A 22,216-nucleotide genomic window follows, 5' to 3' on the forward strand; every position below is an offset into this window, starting at 1 on the left:
GTAGTCGCACAACGCTAACTAGCGTCTTTTCTCAATATGCCAATACTTACACACTGCACACTTACATAAAAAGGTTCCCTAGAATTAAGGTTAATATTTAAGGTTTTATTCATTATCAGTAATGTTGTGAAATACATGTTATTTGATATCTAAGGTTTAGTGCATGATAAGCAGACCGTGTTTGGTGTCATTCTAAACCAATGTGTCTTTGCAGATTTCCGGTTCCATCAGTGAATAAATTGCAACATGTGTCTGCAAATTATGGATCATAGAGAGTTAGGCATTAAAACGTATCCTGTAATGCAGCCAGTTTAGATTTGTTATGCAGCGGGAAAATGGACACAAAGAGCTGTTGGAGGCTGGACTGTGACCATACGAATTGGTCTATGAACTGTACTGTAATAGAAGAGCCAGGAAGAAGAACCAATGGAATCATGCCAACCTGTTCTATTGTATTGCCTATCTCTGTAAAAGTATATATGCAGGCTCTCTGAAACTAGATGCCAGTCATCTCTTTTCTTTGCTGCCGATGGAAGTTTCATCTTTGATGCTGGTATCTGGATCCAGAGCGCGTGTGTATTTAACGACTGTACCTTGTGACTATCATTTATTTGCACTAATTGTAATTTAGATCACAGCGTGGAACTATCTGCTTTTATGTTTAAAAATAACTTTTTGTGCTTTGGAACCACAATCAAATTCTGAAAGCAAGTATTTCTTGTGCAACTCATAACGCTAAATAGCGACAATTTTAGAGTGTATAGATAGGTGATGAATATAGGTAATGTTCTGTTCAGATGGAAGTAAGTTAGTTAGCAATAACAATGTTATTCTAAGCAGTTGTTTTGCTTGATTTCTCATGAGAGAAAATAAGATGCAATCACAGCTAACAGTGGCACAGTTTTTAGCATTGCTCCCTCACATTGATCCATACTTGCCTACCATCACACATCTTGCGAGAGACTCCCGGATCAAGTTGCAGTAGAGTCTCCTGCTGCCCAGGAAAGTTAATTAAACCCCTGCATTTCTCTGCCCCACCGCAGTGCTGTTTCATACTAATGATAGGATGGCTTACACTAAAATAACCTGTATGTAAAGAGCACCCTCTAGCTGCAGATGGCGTCCACATGAGGGAGAGCATATGACAGAGAGGTGTCTGGTATTATAGGACACCAGCAATATGGCCACCGCCCTACTGCAGTGAGGCCTGTAATTACCCTCTCCTCTAGATATTGCTGCTCTCTACTGCTCGACTCAGGGCTATGGCAGATGCTGTGCAATTGGTATATCTGTGTATTACAGTACTGTTATGTGTGTATGACTGGCACTATGGATATGGGCAGAGGCAGGCTGGGCCGGGGGGCAGGGTGCCATGTGCCCCCTGGGCCGCAGCACCATGCGGGCCGCGGGCAGTCTGTGTCTCTGTGACACAGCTGCACCGCGTGTGTAGCGCTGACCAGACGGAATTCGGTCAGCACTACACAGTGACAAACACACAGCCGCCGGGAGCTGTGTGTTTGTTTGGGATTCAATTGGGAAACCGGCTGACGTAAGCCCGATAGCCGGCTTCCCGATTGCTTTATCCCAGTGAGGGTTAAATGACAGGCGTCTAAATGTAGACGCCTGTCACTTTTCCAACGCCGGGAGACCGGCGCCCGGCATCCCTGTCGAAGGGATGCCGGGCGCCGTGAGCGGACAGCTGCAGGGGGGGGGAGGGTTAGGTTTAGGGCACCCAGGGGGGACTTAGGGTTAGTCAAGGGGGAGGGAGGGTTAGGGTTAAGAACCTCCGGGGGGGACTTAGGGTTAGGCTAGGGGGAGGTTAGGGTTAGGCACTCCCCCCCCGGTGGACTGAGGTTTAGGCAGCGATGAAGGGGGGGTTCGGTTTAGGCACTTAGTGGGGGGATTAGAGTTAGGCACAGGGGGGGAGGTTAGGGTTAGGCACCCCTAAGGAGGGTTAGGGTTAGGGGTTTAGGTTAAGTTAGTTTGTACTTACCTAGGGACGATCGGGATTTCCACTGCTGTCGGGCTGCCGCTGCCAGGATCTTTGCTTCTGTCGGGCTGACGCTGCCAGGAAATGAACTGCCGGCCATGTGTCAGCCGGTCTTTCATACCGAATGCGTTTGTTTTAAGTAGCAGCCAATGAGAATCTGACAGACTCTCACTGACTGCTGCTGTGCCCACTGACGGAGCCGCTCCATCTTCCGGCTCCTGCAGTGGGTAGTGGGAGAGGCGTCATGACGTCTCTCCCATAATGCAGAGCGGGCCGGCCTGGGAGGTCAGACGGAGGAGCGGATGGCGGCGGCGGGAGCGGGGATTGAGTAGGTGGGGTTTTTTTTTATTACGCATGTCTACTGGGGCGGGGGGACTACTACTAGAGGCACTACAGGGGGGGGCTACTACTGGAGGCACTGCATAGTGGGGAGGGGACTACCACTAGGGGCACTGCATCGGGGGACCACTGCTGGAGGCACTATATAAAGGGCAATACTGGGGGTACTGCATAGGGGGGAGACTACAACTGGGGCCACTATTTAAGGGGCACTGCATAAGGGTTACCACTATTGGGGGCACTGCATGGGGGCTGGACTGCTACTGGGGGCACTATATAAGGGGCACTGCATAGGGGGGGAACCACTACTGGGGGCACTGCATAGGGGGTACCACTACTGGGGGCACTATATAAAGGGCTTACTACTGGGGGCACAAGAGGCACTGCACAGGGAGGACCACTACTGGATGCACTATATAAAGGGCTTACTACTAGGGGCACTGCACAGGGAGGACCACTACTGGGGTTATTGTATAAGGGCTTACTACTGGGGGCACTGCACAGGGGGGACCACTAATGGGGGCACTGTATAATGGGCACTGCATAGGGGGGGGGGAGATCACTACTGGGGGCACTACTGGAGGCCTGCATAAGGGGGTCCTCTCCTGGGGCACTGCATATGGGCACCACTACAGGGTGCTGCCCCTAATCTTTATTTGTACTTTACATTAATCCCATATGGACCCAACTCCCCCCTGGAACATTTGGGGGGGCGCCGTAGCACGCACATGTTCTGGGCACCCTGACTACATGCTACTCCTCTGTCAGGGTCGCATGCATGCATTTGCCCCCCAGGCTAAAAGTTGCCAGCCAGACCCTGGATATGGGGCAAACATGCTGGGCACAGTACAGTATGGGTAAGTGTAGTGTGTATGCTGGGTTTTGTGTGAGTGTGTGGGGGTGTATGTTGGCACTGAGTGTGGGTGGTGGATGCTGGGCAGTATGTGGGTATAGGGGGGATGTATGAGGAGCACTGCATGAGTATGGGGTTAGTGCGTATGCTAGGCACTGTATCGGGTATGTGGGGGGCATGTATGCTGGGCATTGTGTAGGTATGGGTGGGTATGCTGAACACTGTATGGGGGCTGTATGTTGGGCACTGTGTGAGTGGGTGGGTATGGTGGGGGTGTTTGCTAGGCACTGTGTGGGTATGAGGGGGTGCATGCTGGGCACTGTATGGGTAAAGGTCATACAGGCCTACCTTCCCACATCCTGCGGGAGACCCCCGGTTCAGTGCAGGACACACCCCCAATTGGCAATAAATATGTCCATTGGTGGAGTAGACACCCCCTTTGGGCAGAGCATGATGCGCTATGCTAAACATGGCACAGTCTACTACTGACTATAATCTCCGTGAAACTAGTTTTCAAAAGTAGACAAGTATGCATGGATCGGGTCATGGGTTCCTTTTTCCAGCTATAACCGTGTCTGTAGATAAATACTGCTATTGCTTGTTTGGGTCTCCCTGGGATGCTCCAGTTTCCTCCCACATTCCAAAGAAATCCTGACACGCATGAATCCTCATACACTGTTGCTCATGTCGCTCCAAATAGTCCCTCTCGGTGTGCCAGGTTCCTGTGGTGTCCTACACTTCTTGGTAGAGGAGATTAACAGCCATTTTTCAGACTGCTCCCACAATGGAAAGGTTTTGTTGCACAATGTTGTTGTTCCACCATATTTAGCAGAACTCTCTATGACAAATAACCTCAAATTACAGACTCATTATCTCCATAATATCCTTAGTAACTAATATCCATAATATCCTCCATAACTAATGTAGTTACTGACGGGATTCCCTAGTGTTCATATTATTCCTGAACGTGCATGAAAAACATTCTGTTTGCATCTGAAAGTACAGTATTTAGTTAGTTTATATTAAACATAATAATTATATATAAATAGCAGCTGTTTTCCTTTTCCTGAAAACACTTCCACCTAATCCAGATATAATAAAGAACAGCACACAAGGAATACATAATCAAATAATTGAATAGATATTTAGTCTCAGTAATTACAGCTCATCATAATGATCAGTTACATTCCAGTGGCACAGTACCAGAGTATTTGCTATATTTTGAACTAGCACTATATTTCTGAAGACATCGGTGAAAATATATAGATTGTAAGCTCCACTGGGGCAGGGACTGATATGAATGGCCAAATATTCTCTGTAAAGTGCTGCGTAATATGTGTGCGCTATATAAATAAATATGGTGCCACTGACAGCATGGTAAGTATCTGTTCTGGATCCAGAAGTGTTGTAAATAAATATATATAAAAAAATTCATATGTCCTGACTCATCATCGCCCAGCCTAAAGACCTGGACCTAGAAACATGAAAATTGGGGAGTATATTCCTTCCATGATGTAGGTGCCAACTAAGAAAGGATTTTTTTTAAATTTGACTCCTAAGGGGGTGAAAAGGACTAAAATGTTTCCTCCCCCTGTGCAATGTCCTATCTGACTGTCTCATCATGGCTGTTACACAGTTCATATTCAAACACCAACTGTCATCCCAAGTGCTGCCAAACATCACTTGTAGTTTGTGTGGCTCCTCTATTTGAATCGTGAGTGAAGGGTTGGAAGTTACAATACAATATTGGGTGCCTGGTTATGTGGTAAGGGTACAGTATTGGTAGCAGAGTTAGGGGATAAGGGCATAGGATTGGGTTAAGTGTTGAGGGATAAGGACACGGTATTGCATGCAGGGTTAGGGGGGTAAGCATATAGTAGTGGGTACAGGGTTAGGGGGTAAGTGTACATTATGGAGTGTAGTGTTAGGGACACTCTGTGTTACTACAGATGTGAGAGACGAAAATGTGTTACTACACAGGTGAGGGAGGAGAATGTCAAACGTGTTACTAAAGCCGCATATCCACTACACGATATAAATGAACGATATCGTTAATTAATAGTGCAGCGGGTATGCCGGCAATGACCAGCGATGTGTGCTCCCGCTGGTTGTCAGCATCTGTCATCACCTGAACCTACTGTCCAACCTAACGATATAGTCCGGATGTGCAGGTTCGAGGACGAGGGAGGGTGTCGACACTGAACGACATATCGTTCAGTGTGGACACAATATCCACTGTACAGTATAATGACCGATTGAATGATAATGATGTCATTCAATCATTCATTAGTTGTGTAGTGGATATGCATTGAAATAAGGGAACATGTTACAACATGGGCGAGGGAGGGGAATATGTTACTCCAGAGGTGAAGGAGGGGAGTAAGTTACTACAGGTGTGAGTGAGGGTAATGTGTTACTACAGAGGGAGTGGTTATATTTCTACATAGGTGAGGGAGAGGGCTGTCGAATGTGTTACAACACAGGCAAGGGAGGGAAATTTGTTACTACAGAGGTGAGCAAGGATAATGTTTTACTGTAGAGGTGAGGGAGTGGAATATGTTAGTACACAGGTGCATTACTACAGAGATGTAGGATTAATGTGTTACTGGAGAGGTGAGATGGAAATGGAAACAGAAAGTATCCAAGATCTACCCAGGTGAAACCGGGTACATCCACTAGTATAATCATGTATTTCCTTGTTATTTAGAACATTGTAGACATTTAGCAAGATATCAAGCTTAACTTCAGTCCCATAATGATCAACAGATACTGTATATCATCATCTATATCACTATCAGCAAGGGCAACAATACAAAATGTACAAATTAAATTTACAATTTTATTGTTTGAACTGTTATCTTGATTTTCAGGTCTTCAATATTTCCACTAAAGTATACCATAATGGGTTTCCATAGATGGGATCAGGGCTATATGTTCTGAAAAAATAAATTCTGACGCTAACTCTCTCGCAAATTACCATCCCAGCTTCTCTAAACTACTTGAGAGACTTGCCTATACTCGCATCACACACTTTAATTCACACAACCTACTGGACCCACTTCAGTCAGGCTTTCATACCAAACACTCCACAGAGACAGCACAGGTAGTGAACGATCTGGTCACTGCTAAGGCTAAAGGCCATTACTCACTTCTTATTCTTCTAGATCTCTCTGCTGCGTTGACACTGTTGACCACTCTTCTCATACAAACACTACAATCCCTAGATATTCAGGACATGGCTCTTTCTTGGTTTTCATCCTTACTATCAATTTGCTCATTCACTGTTCACTTTTCTGATTCTGCCTCCACTTGGATAACCATCATTTGGAGTAGCACAAAGCTCAGTCTTAGGTCCTCTGCTTTTCTCAATCTATATCACCTCTCTTGGCAAACTAATCAGTTCTTTTGGATTTTAGTATCATCATCTGTATGCGGATGATACTTAAATCCACATACAATCACCAGATTTATCACCATCTGTGCTGGTTTGTGTCACTGAATGTCTTTCTGCGATTTCATCTTGGATGGTATCTCGCCACCTCAAACTTAATATTTCCAAAACAGAATTAGTTATATTTTTACCGGCCAATAGTAGTTACCAACCTCATATCGCTAACACCTTGACCGGTCCTTTGTTCCCCACATTCAATCTGTCTCAAAATAATGTTACATACATCTAAAAAACATGTGAAATTCAACCATATCTTACAGACACTGCAAAAACTCTATGGCCCCATAACCTATTGGTAGATTATAGAATTAGCACAATGTTGGAAATCTGCTCAATGAGCCTATAACCTGTCAGTGGAATGTGAAGTGCGAGCAGACATGCTGGGTACAGTAGTCCTCCAAACAGATTGCTATGCCAAGATACAAGTACTTGGCCCAGGTACAGTACATGTGGTGTTGAATATGTAACACAGTTGTTGGTGCTGGTGGAGGTTTGTAGCAAATGGCATAAGACACATGGATGTCACAGCGGTATTATATATTTATTTAAAGTTTCTTATATAGTGCAGCATATTCCATTGTGTTTACAATTGGAAACATTAATAGAACAAAACTGGGTATAAACAGACAGATATATAGGTAGGAAAGCTCTGCTGGCAAACTTACAATCTATAGGGAAATAGGCATTGATACACAATGATAGCAGCTAAATATTGCATTTTTGGTCCAGCCAGAACACAGAGTTTCTTGATGGGCTGTATGATCCAGTCACACAGGAATATAGGCCAAATGTCAGGAGGATGTGAAAGAAAGAATGTGAGGTTATGTGTGAACTGTGAAAGGGGGTGTAATTAGATATGGAAGCTATGAAGGTTATGTGGGCGGTTCTGGAATCTGATAAGCTTGCCTGAAGAGGTGAGTTTTCAAGGCATGCTTGAAGGATTGGAGACTAGAGGAAAGTTTAATTGTGCATGGTAAGGCATTCCTAAGAGTGGATCCATCTGAAGCTGTGAGCTTTTGCAAAACTTCACGATCCTGCCCACCTTCTCTTATTTCCCTCAGCTCTTCATGTAGTAGCTGGATTTGTGTTTGCTGCTTGGTAGCCAGTTTTTGTTGGCCTGCAGCTAATTCAACAGACACTTTAAAAATGTCTTCCATATCTCCCTGCTGCTTGTACACAAATGTAGCAGGTCTGACTATCCAGCTGGGGTAAGCCAGATTCCCCAGCACACTATCCCTGCTGATTTTCCTTAACACTGCAAATCATTCCCTGGGCAAAAAGTCCTATACACAGGAATTAGGAACTGCTGCACAGAGGGCCTGATTCAGAGCCGGACGCTCTTTCAGAGCGCTCGCTCTGAATCAGTGCCCTCCCTCTCTTTTTTTAGAGCGGCCTCCTGGCCGCTCGCATAGCTGTGGGTGACCACCCACAGCTATAGCGAGCGGCCATGAAGATGGTCGCGATGGTCAAGACCATCGCGACCATCAGGCATGCGACGAGACCCTTGTGGTAGGGTCTTGTCTGCCGCAAGCCCTGGAGCACTCCCACTGACATCATTTGTGATGTCAGTGGGGCCGGCCCGCAGACGGTAGGCGTTCCCATGGGGACACCTCCATCTGGCCAGTCACTCAACATCGACAGCACGCCCCCTTTGTAGCAAGACCCATAGCGACGGCTTGCCTGTCGCTATGCGGGTCTCGCGCATGCGCACGACGGAGCCGGCTCCCTCGTGCACATGCGCACTTGGCCAACATCGCGAGCGCTGAGCGCTCGCAAGCGGGTCTGAATCAGGCCCAGAGTGCAGACTCACCTAACTGCTAGACTCTGCTCTCTCCTGAGTCATTTGCTGCATAATCATGTCCAGCAAATCCGGTCCCTGTTCGAGAACCAAATGTGATAAGAAGTTACATATACCAGATAAAAGTCCAACACTCTCTATTACCAGCACAGGCAGGTTACAGCTTCATACAGCAGACTTGCAATTCAGGTTATTTAGGCAGTTCTCCAAACAACAAATGTTAAAGCAGTACAGATTCACATCATCTCATAGTAGCACAGGAATAGTCAGCCTAGCAGCAGCAGTTCATATCACAGGAACAGTGAGAAGCAAAATTCTGTGCTCTGCACACATTCTTAAAGGCTGATTACAAGTGCAGCTTAATTAGGTGACAACTGATTGAGGCAACACCTGAACTGGATCCTTCAGTTCTGCTGCTTTTACTCTGCCAAACCTGGGATATTTGGACATTCCACATTCACTTCATGTGGAATTATGCTGACCCTGCCACAGTACCTATTATGAGGTAATATATATGTTTGTAATTAAGTTAATCAATTTAGGAGGTAACAAGTGAATTATGGCAGCACAGAAGGTGTAATGGTTAGCATTACTTCCTCACAGCACTGAGGTCATGGGTTTGATTTCCACCATGGCACTACCTGAGTGGAGTTTGTATTTTCTCGCTTTCGTGGGTTTCCTCCAGGTACTCCAGTTTCCTCCCACACTCTAAAAATATACTGGCAGGCTCACTGGCTCCCAACAAAAAAATAACCCTAGTGTGCATATTGATTGGGAATATAGATTCCACTGGGGGAAGGACTGATGTGAATGGCCAAATATTCTCTGTTAAGCACTGCAGAATATGTGTGCACTATATAAATAACTGGTAATAAAATAAATAATATTTATGTGTATATGATGAATTGTAAGCTACCCTAAGGAAAAATATGTCACCTGTGTATGGGTATTCAATTACAATGTATCCATTTAGACATATATGGAGAGGGCAGTAGGGCTCACGTTACAGTAGTTAGCGATTGTTCTAGAAGGCTTAGGGGTATATTTACTAAAGTGCGGGTTTTTAGAAGTGGAGCTGTTGCCCATAGCAACCAATCAGATTTTACTTATCATTTATCTAGCACCTTTTAGAAGATTATAGCTAGAATCTGATTGGTTGCTATAGGCAACAACTCCATTTCAAAAAATCTGCACTTTAATAAATATACCCCTTAGGTGGGAAGATAGGGACGCACGGTGAGGGAAGCCGAGAATATAAATAGAGCTGATGGAAGTGTGGCCAGTGTGGGGGTCTTCTGAAATGTGCATGCACAACGTTCCATCTGCGCATATACATGACATGGGTACCCGGCAGTTTGCTGAAGCCGGAAAGGCAGCATCGGGTCCTCATTGCCAGCAATGGGAACCGCATTGCTCTTGCCATATAAACATGGCGAGAACGATGCTGTGGCAAACAGCGGTAATCTTAGATTATCGCTGTTTGTTAAATCCAGAAAGGAAGTCATAATCCCTTTAGTGAGCGCTAAAGGGGTTATGCGTCATTGATAAATGAGCCCACAATTAGCATCCCATTTACCATACTACACTTTTGGCTTTGGCTGCATGGATAATTAAGTAGCTATAATTGAGAGCAGGAGAACCCTTATAGCTGCATACTACAGAAAAGGCATACTGTTGGTGGAGATATAAACCTTAGGGAATTCCTCACTTAGCCAACTAACCTTTGGAAGCAGTTATTTACTATAGATGCTGCTATATGGTTTAGGCACTGCCGACTATATACAGTATACTCTACAACATCTATAACAGTGAGAAGAGCAAGAGCTGGGGGAGATTGAAGTTAGAATTTATTTTAAGTTTATAAACCTATATTTCTAGGTAATCTCTTATACAACACACTGTTACCACTAGGGGAAATATTCTTCCTTGGAAAGCCGGGCACACTTTTGTTATACTGGTAACACATCAGCCACACAACAGACAAAGGGCCGAATTCAATTAGACGTGAAAAGTGCCGTTTGGAGAAAAGTTTTTGCCGATCTGCGCTTTTCGCCTGTTTTCTACTTTTGTCCATATTCAATTCCAGGACGTTTTCACCTACGCGAAAACTTTACATGGAAAAGTAGGCGAAAAAGTTTAGGCGAATTGGAAGTGCAAAATCGCTATTTTGGGGTGCAAATGTGGGGATTTGATCCAGAACCTTTTGGACACCCCCACCCCCCCTAATGACTAATCAGTCAAAAAAACTTTTTTTTTTTAAAACCCCCAAAATTTAAAAAGTGTTGGAAAATGGGTAAAAAGTATGGGGCCTGGTATTTGGGGGGGGGGGGGCTATATGGATGAGACAGGTGTTTTGAGATTGCAGGAGGCTGCAGCTGGTGTATCTTTGAGTTTTTGTAAATCTTCATTTTAGAGACATCGCAATATACTAGTACCCATTTTCATGTACCCTAAATTTAACTACGGTACTTATTTTTCTGAAAAAACATTGCTTTCTATCATTTATCCACACATATGCAACTATGCATATAATAGCCCTTTGCCTCCAAATAAGTTCACCAAATACTTTTATTAGGGCTACTACTACTATTCTATATTGATTCCCAGAGTCACTGGAGCTTTTTATGGGGTACAGACTGATTTCCCCCAAAAAAGATGTCCTTTTTGCTAGTTTCACTTTGAAAAACATTTGCCTATCAGCGTTTTCGCCTGTTTTACAATTGTATAGGGTGAAAAGCGGGGATGTGCATGGAGAAAACATTGCGTAAAACAGGCAAATGAGGCAAATTAATTCCGCTTTTCACTAGACGGCACTATTCGCGGCTATTTGAATTCGGCCCAAAGTTGGATTTCTACATAACCTGGCTGCATTGGAAACAAACTTTACTCAGTTGCAGTTGATGGAAACAAATGTGTCTAGGTTCATTCAGCTGTATCCAAATCACATGACATTAAGTAGCAGCACACAGTGTTTAGCAAGAAGCCATAAGGCTGTAAAGCAAAATAGATCTGGCTTCTAGAGACAATCAAACATTGGAGGTTACAACAATACAGAATTACTTGCAACTCTCAATCATCATAGAGTCAGAGCTAGATGGTCTCCAGGGATATATAAGTAATAAGCTGAGATGTGCGGGTCCCGTTCTCAGAGAACTGGTTCAGAGTCGACCGAGTTCAAAATAACTTTGGGGTACCGAGTCAAACCGAGTCCAGGTTCAGATTTTTCTGTAGTTTGGAACTCAGATTTAAAAATCGAACTTGGCTTTTGGATTGCATGCTGATAGGTCAAAATAACGTCATTTTAGCTGGTTTTTTATTTATTTATTTTAAATACAGATCCAAAACCAAAACACTTAAGGGTACTTGTGCAAAACCAAAACCCAAAGATGAATCTGGATCCAAACCCAAACCACAGGGGTCGGCGCACATCTCTGATAATAAGTAATCTTAGGGTAAGCGTGAAGGAAATTTGATCCGGTTGGAACAGTAAAGCGCAGAGACTATAACTAAGGATATCTTGGGATGCGGCACACTCATGTTTTTGGAGCACCCCATCCAGGAGCTGTTTGGGAACTAAAACTGGCCCAGGAGGAATTTCTATAAGTGGCCTCAAGTGGGCGGCATCAAATAAACTGTAGGTGGAACCAACACCAAAGTAGGTGGGAAAGTACATTACTACACCTATGTGGAAGAGGTTGGTTTCAATATGCTTGGTAGTCTAGTGGCCACAACACTCACAGACCTTTAGGCTGCTGTGACAAACCCAAAACCTCCACATTCCAGATAACACCACCCCCAAACAACCACAGAGACTGAACACATACCCTCCAGCAAATAGACACACAACTCATTATCACAGAGAGACCAAACTCACCCCCAAATATCACAAATCCCTCCCCGCACACATACACCCAGTGGATCCTAGAAATACCCCAGAAGTAGTTACATCCTCAGAAAACACCCACTCATGTCCCTTTAACTGATCTCACAATGGGAATTAAATCTCTCCAATAACACAATTGGAGTACCTAGTGCACCCCAACCTTGCAGACCATTTCACACATTAGTATGCCCACTCATACACCTACAAAAACAAATAGCACCCATGGAGTAATGCAGGCTAGCCCATGTAACCCCTTTTATGTAAAGGTCACTGTCCCCAAAATCCATTCATCACACTCAGGGCTGTGCCTGAACCCGCTGACCTAGCTGGCTGGGACTGTACCATATATGAGGGCTGTCCTGTGGGCGCTGCTCTAGGTGTGTGCAGGGCAGAGTGCCGATCCTTTGTCAGGAGCTGCTGCCTGGTGGAGTGATGGGAATTGTAAAGGTTTTCAAAGTCACTTCCGTTAATCTATTTCATTTCACACTTCATTCATGCTTGTTCTTCCATGTCTCTGTTCCCTGGTGTCTCATCATCTACCTCATGCCTCTTACAAGTCACACTGTCCCTCTGCAGTATCCTCCTCTTTTCCCCCCAACACTTTCAGTTGCCCCTTTTTACCACTTTCCAATATATTCCACTACAATTTGCATCATTTTGTGAGGATAATAGAAATACAATTTTAATACATATGATTTATGGCCATACGTGTGGAAAGCTGGTAATCACCATGCTGTCATGATGGTGGATCTATTTTTATGTAGAGGACTGGGACTTTAGTCGCATCCGCTTATTTATTTATTTATTTATTTATTAACAGTTTCTTATATAGCGCAGCATATTCCATTGCACTTTACAATTTGAAACAACATAGAACAACACTGGGTTATAAGAGACACAATAAAGGTAAGAGGGCCCTGCTTGCAATATTACAATCTATAGGGAAATAGGCATTAATACACAAGGATAGGTGCTACATATTGCAAATTAGAATTTAAATAAATAAATAAATAAAAAAAAGAAGAAATACTTCCCTTAAGTGAAGCATTGCATAGGAGGGATTACCCACATGTAAAAAGATAAACATAAAACAAATATAGTGTAACTTAGTTTTAAAAGTCACAAATTTGATGAAATAGCAGATAAGAACTGTGGACCATATAATTGGTCCTGAAATGATAACCACATGAACAATAATGCAAATAGGTTGACTATGGCTCATTCAAAGCAAACTATAAAATCACTTTAAATGCATATGCAGTGGTAAAAAGGAAAGTCCAAAATAGCATCCATACTGGAGAGCGATGTAAATAAGGCAGTGGTGTGCAAACAGAGCAGTCTCCGGATACTGCTCTGTGTGTCTAACAATACCTCTGTCTCTTTCTGGATATTGCATGCAGGTAGGTAGTTTGCAGTATTGGCCTGACGCGTTTCGAGCTGCTGGGCTCTTCTTCAAAGGCATGAGTTTTCAGAGAATGCTTGAATGTTCGGAGACTAGTGGAAAGTCTTATTGTGCATGGGAGGGCATTCCACAGGGTGGGTGCAGCCCAAAAAAAGTCCTGTAACCGTGCATGGGAACAAGTAATGAGTAAGGATGAGAGACGCAGATCTTGTGCAGTGTGGAGATGTCGGGTTGGAAGATATTTTCAGATAAGTGAAGAGATGTATGTTGGTGTAGTTTGGTTATTAGCTTATGTGAGTGTAAGTATATTATATAGAATACAGTAGCCTTATGTGTCAGTAAAAGTATTTTATAATGAATACAGTGGAAAACCGGTACCCAATGGACAGAGTGGATCAGCAGATAATGAACGTTTAGCGAGAAAGATCAGCCTCGCAGCTGCATTCAAAATGGCTTGTAGTGGCAAAAGTTTGTTTTTGGGAAGACCAGTAAGGGGACTCTTGCAATAGTCAATGCGGGTAATAATGAGTGCATAGATTAGAGTTTTTGCAGTGTCTTGTATATGATATGGTCGAATTTTGGCCATGTTTTTTAGATGTATGTAACAGGATTTTGAGACAGATTGAATGTGGGGAACAAAGGACAGTTCAGAGTCAAGGATGATACCTAGGCAGCGGGCTTGTGGGGTGGGATTGATTGTCGAGTTGTCAAAAGAGATAGTTATCAGGTTGGTAAGTGTTATTGGCTTGCTTGTTAATCTGGATCAGTGGTACCCTTCAGATCAGAATCATATACTGACCCGCTGATGTTGGATCCCTTAAGTCACAGTCATAAACTGCCTGAATTTTCAGGCAATCCCAGTTGACGTCTGCATGATCCTGAGATACGCATTCCAAATTACTGCATGTGCTTGCAATAATTTCTAATACAGTTAGCAGTTCTCCAGGTATAGGTACCTGCTCTATGGGCGCATGAGTGTTTACAATGTACCAGTCAGTGAGGAGATACTATATTTGTGTCCTTAGTGCCTCCTGGCTAGAGATGAATGATGACAGACACTGGGCTATTCCCCGTCACTGCCAGCCAGTAACAAACAGCCTGTGTGGGAAAATTATTGTGATTGGCTGCAAGTGAAGGTCGGTTTTGGGAACTCTCGTCTGTGACAGATCAAGAAAAAATTTATCTTGTATTTAATAAAGTTATGAATCTGAGTTTGGAGCAACTTCTATTCAATTGACGCTTATATTAAAAACATGTTTATTTTACTCTTTTGCCATAATGGTCATTATATTGGGACCATTAGATGTCACTCCAAGGGTCCCAAAATTGTTCATTACCTGGAAATGAATGGGTAGCCTCTGTGAGGGGGCACACTGCTTTTTTACTGAACCACTAGTAAACAGTCACCAGCCTGGGGCTGGTGTATGCTATTGTAGGGAATACCACTTTGTTATGTAGAAACTAGCCCAGGCTGTAAAATCAGCACAGGAGCTGCGCTTCTGCTTTTCGTCATTTTATGCATTTTTGAACTAGAGTGAAATTCTCCATAATGTGTGACTTCAGTGCTGTCATTCAATAAACTGTTTGGGTCAGGTATCCTGAATAGGGGAATGTAGTGATGACCCCTAAGAGTAAAATACCCAACACTATAACCCTCAGAGTATAATACCCCAAGCTCCCACAGTACAGTATAACTCTCAGAGTATAATACTCCCAAGCCCCCCACAGTACAGTATAACCCTCAGAGTATAACAACCCCAAGCCTCCCATAGTACAGTATAACCCTCAGAGTATAACACCCAAAGGACCCACAGCACAGTATAACCCTCAGAGTATAATACCCCAAGCTCCCACACTACAGTACACCTCTCAGAGTATAATACCTCAAGCCCTCCCAGTTCAGTATAACTCTCAGAGTATAGTACCTCAACCCCCACAGTACAGTATAACCCTCAGAGTATAATACCCCAAGCCCCCACAGTACAGTGTAACCATCAGAGTATAATGCCCAAAACCCCCACAGTACAGCATAACCCTCAGAGTATAATAAGCCAGCCCCCCACAGTACAGTGTAACCCTCAGAGTATAATACGCCAAGCTCACACAGTACAGTATAACTCTTAGGGTAGAATACTCCCAAGACCCCCACAGTACAGTTTAACCCGCAGAGTATAACACCCCCAAGCCTCCTGAATAGGGGAATGTAGTGATGACCCCTAAGAGTAAAATACCCAACACAATAACCCTCAGAGTATAACACCCAAAGTCCCCACAGTACAGCATAACCCTCAGAGTATAATACCCCCAAGCCCCCCACAGTACAGTGTAACCATCAGAGTATAATACCCAAAGCCCCCACAGTACAGCATAACCCTCAGAGTATAATACCCCAAGCCCCCCACAGTACAGTATAACCCTCAGAGTATAACACCCAAAGTCCCCACAGTACAGTATACCCCTCAGAGTATAAAACCCCAAGCTCCCACACTACAGTATAACTCTCAGAGTATAATACCCCAAGCCCTCAGAGTTCAGTATAACCCTCAGAGTATAACTCAACCCCCACAGTACAGTGTAACCCTCAGAGTATAGTACCCCAAGCCCCCATAGTACAGTATAAACCACAGAGTATTATACCTCAACTCCTACAGTTCAGTATAACCCTCAGAGTATATTACCTCAATCTGCCCAGAGTACAGTATAATCCTCAACATATATCTCAATCTCCCCACAGTACAGTATAACCCTCATAGTATAAATCAATCTACCCATAGTACAGTATAACCCTCAGAGTATAACACCCCCAAGCCTCCCACAGTACAGTATAACCCTCAGATTGTAATACCCCAAACTTTCAAAGTTCAGTATAACCCCCAGAGTATAATACCCCGAAGCCCCCCAAAGTACATTTTAACTCTCAGAGTATAGTACCCAAATCCCCCACAGTACAGTATAACCCTCAGAGTGTAATACCCAAAGCCCCCACAGTTCATAACTCTCAGAGTAAAATATCTCAACCCCCACAGAACAGTATAATACCCCCAAGCCCCCATAGTACAGTGTAACACTCAGAGTATAATACCCCAAGCCCCCACAGTTCAGTATAACCCTTAGAGTATATAACCCTCAGAGTATAATAACCCCAAGCCCCCCACAGTTCTGTATAACCCTCAGAGTATAATACCCCCAAGCCCCTTTAGTACAGTATAACTCTCAGAGTATAATACCCCAAGCCCCCATAAGTACAGTATAACCCTCAGATCAGTGCTCGAAGTTTGCCGGTATGCAACGGTATGGCATACCGGCACTCCAAGTGATTAAGATTTTTTTAGAGGACAGAGGGCTGCGCGGGTCTCCACCCGCTAGGACAGCCCCCTAAGCCAGCCGCCGTGTGTATTTATGTGGCTGGCTCAGTAAAAACCCTGGGCTGTCAGTCACCAAGCTGCTGCCCGCCCATCCTCGCACCTATCTCCGCCCATCAGCACCGTGAGCCGTTCGTCCCCCGCCAGAAGATTCTGTTCTGGAGCCTAGCTCTGTTTGGGTGCAGCCCGTGGCCTGCATGCCGGGAGCCGTCCTCCTAGTGCTAAACCCCCACCCACTTGCCCGGGTGTACTTCTGCCGCCCAGCTGCCCTCCCACGTTGCCAGAAGCTTTCCCCCACATTACACGCTGCCTGTGCAGAGACCGGCATTGGCCCACCCGCCTTCTTAACTCACTGCAGCCCAGCTGCATAGGAGACTAGAGGCTATAGCCCCCCCCGCGTCTCCTATGGCTGTGGGGGGGAGCGATGACATTGATCGCACCCCCCCATGGCTTTATGGCTTTCCACTGGGCTGATGGGCACCCAGCACCTCCCTCCCCAGCTCAGCTGAAAAATTATTTCATTATTATTTTTTAAGCCTAGGGGGGCGTGGACACGCCTCCCGCAATTAGGCCACGCCCCCCGGCACGGGTCTGTGTCTGCGCATCCCCCACTGGTTTCTGTGACAGTCAGGTCAGACAGGAGTCACAGCCCCTAATATTGGATTCCGCGGTGAGCAGGAGTACAGTTGTTGGTGCCACTGCACTTCTCCCTGCTTCACTCTACTGAATGGATTCCTCAGCCAGCCTCCTCCTCAGCTCTATGACAGCAGCAACCGGTGAGTAATACAGGATTTCAATAGTGTGGCTGAGTGTCTGGCTACCCCTCTGCTGTGTGCCTCACTACCCCTGTTGTGTGCCTTGCTACCCATTTTCCTCAGGGTTGGGTACGGGATGCCAGCGTTTGGGATCCCGGTGGTCAAAGTCCTGAGGCCGAAATCCCTTCCCCTCTTCCTAACCCTCCTTCCCCGAGTCCTAAACCTAACCTTCCCGTACTCGTCTAAACCTAACCCACCCCCTAGTGCCTAACCCTCCCCCTAACCCCGCTACTTTTCTTCGGAATGCTGGCGTCTGGATCCTGACAGGTGTCGGTATTCTGAAGCCGGTATTCTAAGCGCCGGCATCCCCTTTGCTGGAATATTAATCGTATCCTGTGCCGCATTACCCCTGTGTGTCCCACAACCTTTTCCAATATGTGTATGTTTTTGGTTTTTTTTTCCTGCATCCTATGTATTTTTTTTTCTCCCTATTGGTGGCAATTCAGTTAAATGCGATCTTGAATAGGGCCAGGAATTTGGTCCCAGAGGTATTCTATTGAACACACTTTTAATTTAAACCTAACTAAAGGATTTATGCTTGCAGTCTCCTGAAGGTGTGAGCAGAAACCCAACTAAAGTGCCGTCCACGATGCTGTTTTTCAGCTTAGTGAGGCGCTGACAGCATTGCAACAGGCACTTTAGTTTGAAAATGCCTGCCAGTTAGCGAGCCTAAACACCTGGCTTAAGGCACTAACATCGCGGCTAATTGAATACGGGCCTCATGGAGGTGCGAGGTAAAATGTGCGTAAAAACCACCAAATCGGGCTCGCACATGGGGAAAAAAACTAATTGATTCTGCAGTTTACGTGGAATCAGTGTGTTTCCGTGTGTGATTCCCGATTTTACAGCGCTGAAAAAGGCTAATTAGTTGAATAGCTTTCCCTGCGCCGCAGGGATTTTGGCAGGCAATTAGTCGTGGGTGAAACCCTGCGGCTTATTGAATACCTATCTATGTGTTTGTTTTTTTTCCTATGTGTACCATTTTTTTTTTCATTCTAAGCTTATGTGATTATTTTTTTTTCTACGGCAGGGGCCTATATGTTTATTGTTTTTCCTGTGTGTGCCAATGTGTTTTTTTTTTTCTCATGCAAAGCTTTATGTGAATTATTTACTGTGGGAGCCTATGTGTCTGTTTTTTCTTGTCCTATGGGTGCCAATGGGCACAATTCGATTAAACGCGGAGTGAAAAGCATTGGGAATGAGCTCCTGGAGCTATTAAATTCTGAGAGATGTTAGGTCGGGGAAGACTCGTTCTCGCGCCTTAAACAAGGTGTTTAGACGCGAGAATGGGCATTCTCCGACTAAACTTCCCGGCGCGATGGTGTTTTCCCGGCACTAAGGGCAGAAAGCAGCATCGCGCCTGGACTTTTGTTGGATTTCTGCTCGCATATCCTGGTCGGGCTTAGCAGCATATATGAATTGAATAGCTCTGGGAGCTGATTCCCGGCGCTATTCACTTCGCGTTGAATAGAATCGTGCAAAGCTTATTGTATGTGATTTATTTATTTTCTACGGCAGGAGACTATGGGCCTGATTCAGACCCGCTCGCAAGCGGGTCACTGTTGGCCAAGTGTGCATGCGCGAGACCCGCATTGCGATGGGCAAGCCGTCGCTATAGGTCTCGCTACAAAGGGGGCGTGCTGTCGATGTTGAGTGACAGCACACCCCCTTTGGTGGGCGTGCCGGGGGCGTTGCTGCCCAGACGGAGGCATTCCCATGGGAACGCCTACCGTCTGGGGCCGGCCCCACTGACATCACAAATTATGTCAGTGGGAGTGCTTTTGGCTCTGATAGAGCCAAAAGCACTCCTGGGCTTGCGGCAAAGAGACCCTACCACAAGGGTCTCGTCGCAAACCCGATGGTCTTGACCATCGTGACCATCTTTTTGGCCGCTCGCTATAGCTGTGGGTGGTCACCCACAGCTATGCGAGCGGTCAGGAGGCCGCTCTAAAAAAAGAGAGGGAGAGCACTGAGTCAGAGCGAGCGCTCTGAAAGAGCGTCCAGCTCTGAATCAGGCCCTATGTTTGTTTTTTCCTTATGAGTGCCACTGTGTGTGCATTTTTTTTTAATGCAAAACTTGTCTTTTTTTTTTCTTTTTTTTATTCTTCTTGCAAAACATATGAGGAAAATTAAATTCCACTGAGAGATGTTTAAAGTAATAGACGCCCAACGGATAATTATATTTATTTGGACATCCATTACTTTTGAAGCACCCAGAAGCACTGGGTATAGGGTAGCCACGCATATCGGCTAAACCTGTCTAAATCCAGAGTATCAGCATCCAAACTGCCGTTTTTTCATCCAAACTTAGACCTTTCACATGACGCCCTTGTTTTGAGAGGCCACACCCCTATTGACACAGCCACGCCCCTGCGATTCATTGGGCACACCGATTTTTTACTTGCTTCTTCAGCGTACATATACACTGTATGCCCATATCCCCACTTCAAAATTCCCACTTCGACCACTGCCTCAGATTATAATACCTCAATCTGGACACAGCACAGTATAACCCTCATAGTATAATATCTCAATCTGCCCACAGTACAGTATAACCATCATAGGATAATACAGCCCCAAGTCCCCACAGTACAGTATAACCCTCAGAGTATAATACCCCCAAGCCCCCATAGTACAGTATAACCATCAGAGTGTAATACACAGGGCTGTAACTAGGGATTGATAAATATTTCCCATAGTAATTTATCACTTATTATTTTACTCTCAAGTAATATTCTTTATCTTTCATTCATTTCCTTGTGTTTCATTCACATATCATTTCTTTCATCTTTCCAGAATTATATATTGACTTACTTCATATCTGGTCTTCACAAATGATCTTTGATATGTATATAGAGGCAGACTGGAGCCAGTGAGTATAGCACAGTATTAGTCAATAAATGTAATCTGCTATTGTCTCTTGCAATGCTTGCCACAAATCATTTACTGTATTTGACATTACAAAAGAAATACAATAAAGCACAAATAAAATGTGTAGAGAATGTTACATTCTATTTTACCAAATTATATTTTTCCTTAATCAATACTTTAGTTCATATTTCACAATTTCAATAAAGTATATAAGTAGTAAAGAATAAACTGTATTTACTCGGAAAATCATTATAATATTTCTCACTGAATGTTGCCATAATTTTGTCAACGTCCTTTCTGCATTACAGAGAGCCAGACACAGATCAGGTTGCAGGGCTCTGTGGGCAGCACTGTCGCTGCCCCATGGCCCCTGCATTTTGCTAGCAGGGTGCCATCACAGCCAGAATCCCTATGACAGTCACACTGCAGCCTGTGTGCTCTCTCTCTGCCCAGATGCAACCCCTTCTCCCAGACGGCTCTCTCCTTTACCCACCCACTCTCTCCTTCTTCCCAATTTTCACACACAAGACAAGCCATAAGAAAGTTCCGCCTCCAGCAGCCAGAGCCACGTCTGCCCATCCTTCCTCAGCACTGACACCTGGTCACTGCCGTCCTTCTTCCCAATAGCCATCCAGAACAGAGCCATGAGCTGGGGCATAGAGCTGTGGGTGAGTGTGGCCTGGTCTCCTGGATACTGGAGGTCCGGGAGGAGTTCGTTTTATGTACCATATTAGTGGCTATGCTGGTGACCTGACTGGGTGTATCCCCTCCCGGGTGGTGACTGTGGTAAGGAAGTGCTGTGTGTGTTTCTGTGGAAACGTGGTGTGTAGTGTATATTATAGTGTAGTGTTTTACAGTGTAGTGTAGTCTAATGTGATGTTTATTGTACGTGCGCTGGCTTTACCCTTAGCTAAGGCCTCTGAATTGAAAGTAGGCACTGGAACCTCCTCCAAAACCTGTGCCAAGGTGAGGGCACTGAACTCCTTGCCATATATCTCTCAGACCCTAGTGCCTTGGCTGCAAGGCACATAGGCTGTACTCCTGAGAACTGCTCCCAGTCACTGGCCCCATCTCACCCATGTATTTGAATATAAATATACATACATACACACGCACACATATATATATATATATATATATATATACATTGTAATACGGGGTGTAGAAATAAGGACTCACATCTAGCAGGTACTCAGTAAAGCCGTGTCTTTAATGGCAGCAGACACTGCACTCTAACATACACAGGCTTAGGCCTGGACACACAGGCACAAATAAACAGATGAAAGTAAACATCCCAGCACTTCCAGTGCTTAATTGTCAGTCTGCTGCAATGGCCTGCAGCCACAATCTGCCATGCTATTCTAGCACAGCCAATCTCATCAGTCCCTGTCACTAAAGAAACTTTGGCCTACTAAACTGGCCGCAAGCCGACGTCAGTGCCCAGAGCACTGG

Source organism: Taudactylus pleione, unplaced genomic scaffold (assembly GCF_031769625.1).
Source record: "Taudactylus pleione unplaced genomic scaffold, aTauple2 ptg000370l, whole genome shotgun sequence".
Taxonomy (NCBI): domain Eukaryota; kingdom Metazoa; phylum Chordata; class Amphibia; order Anura; family Myobatrachidae; genus Taudactylus; species Taudactylus pleione.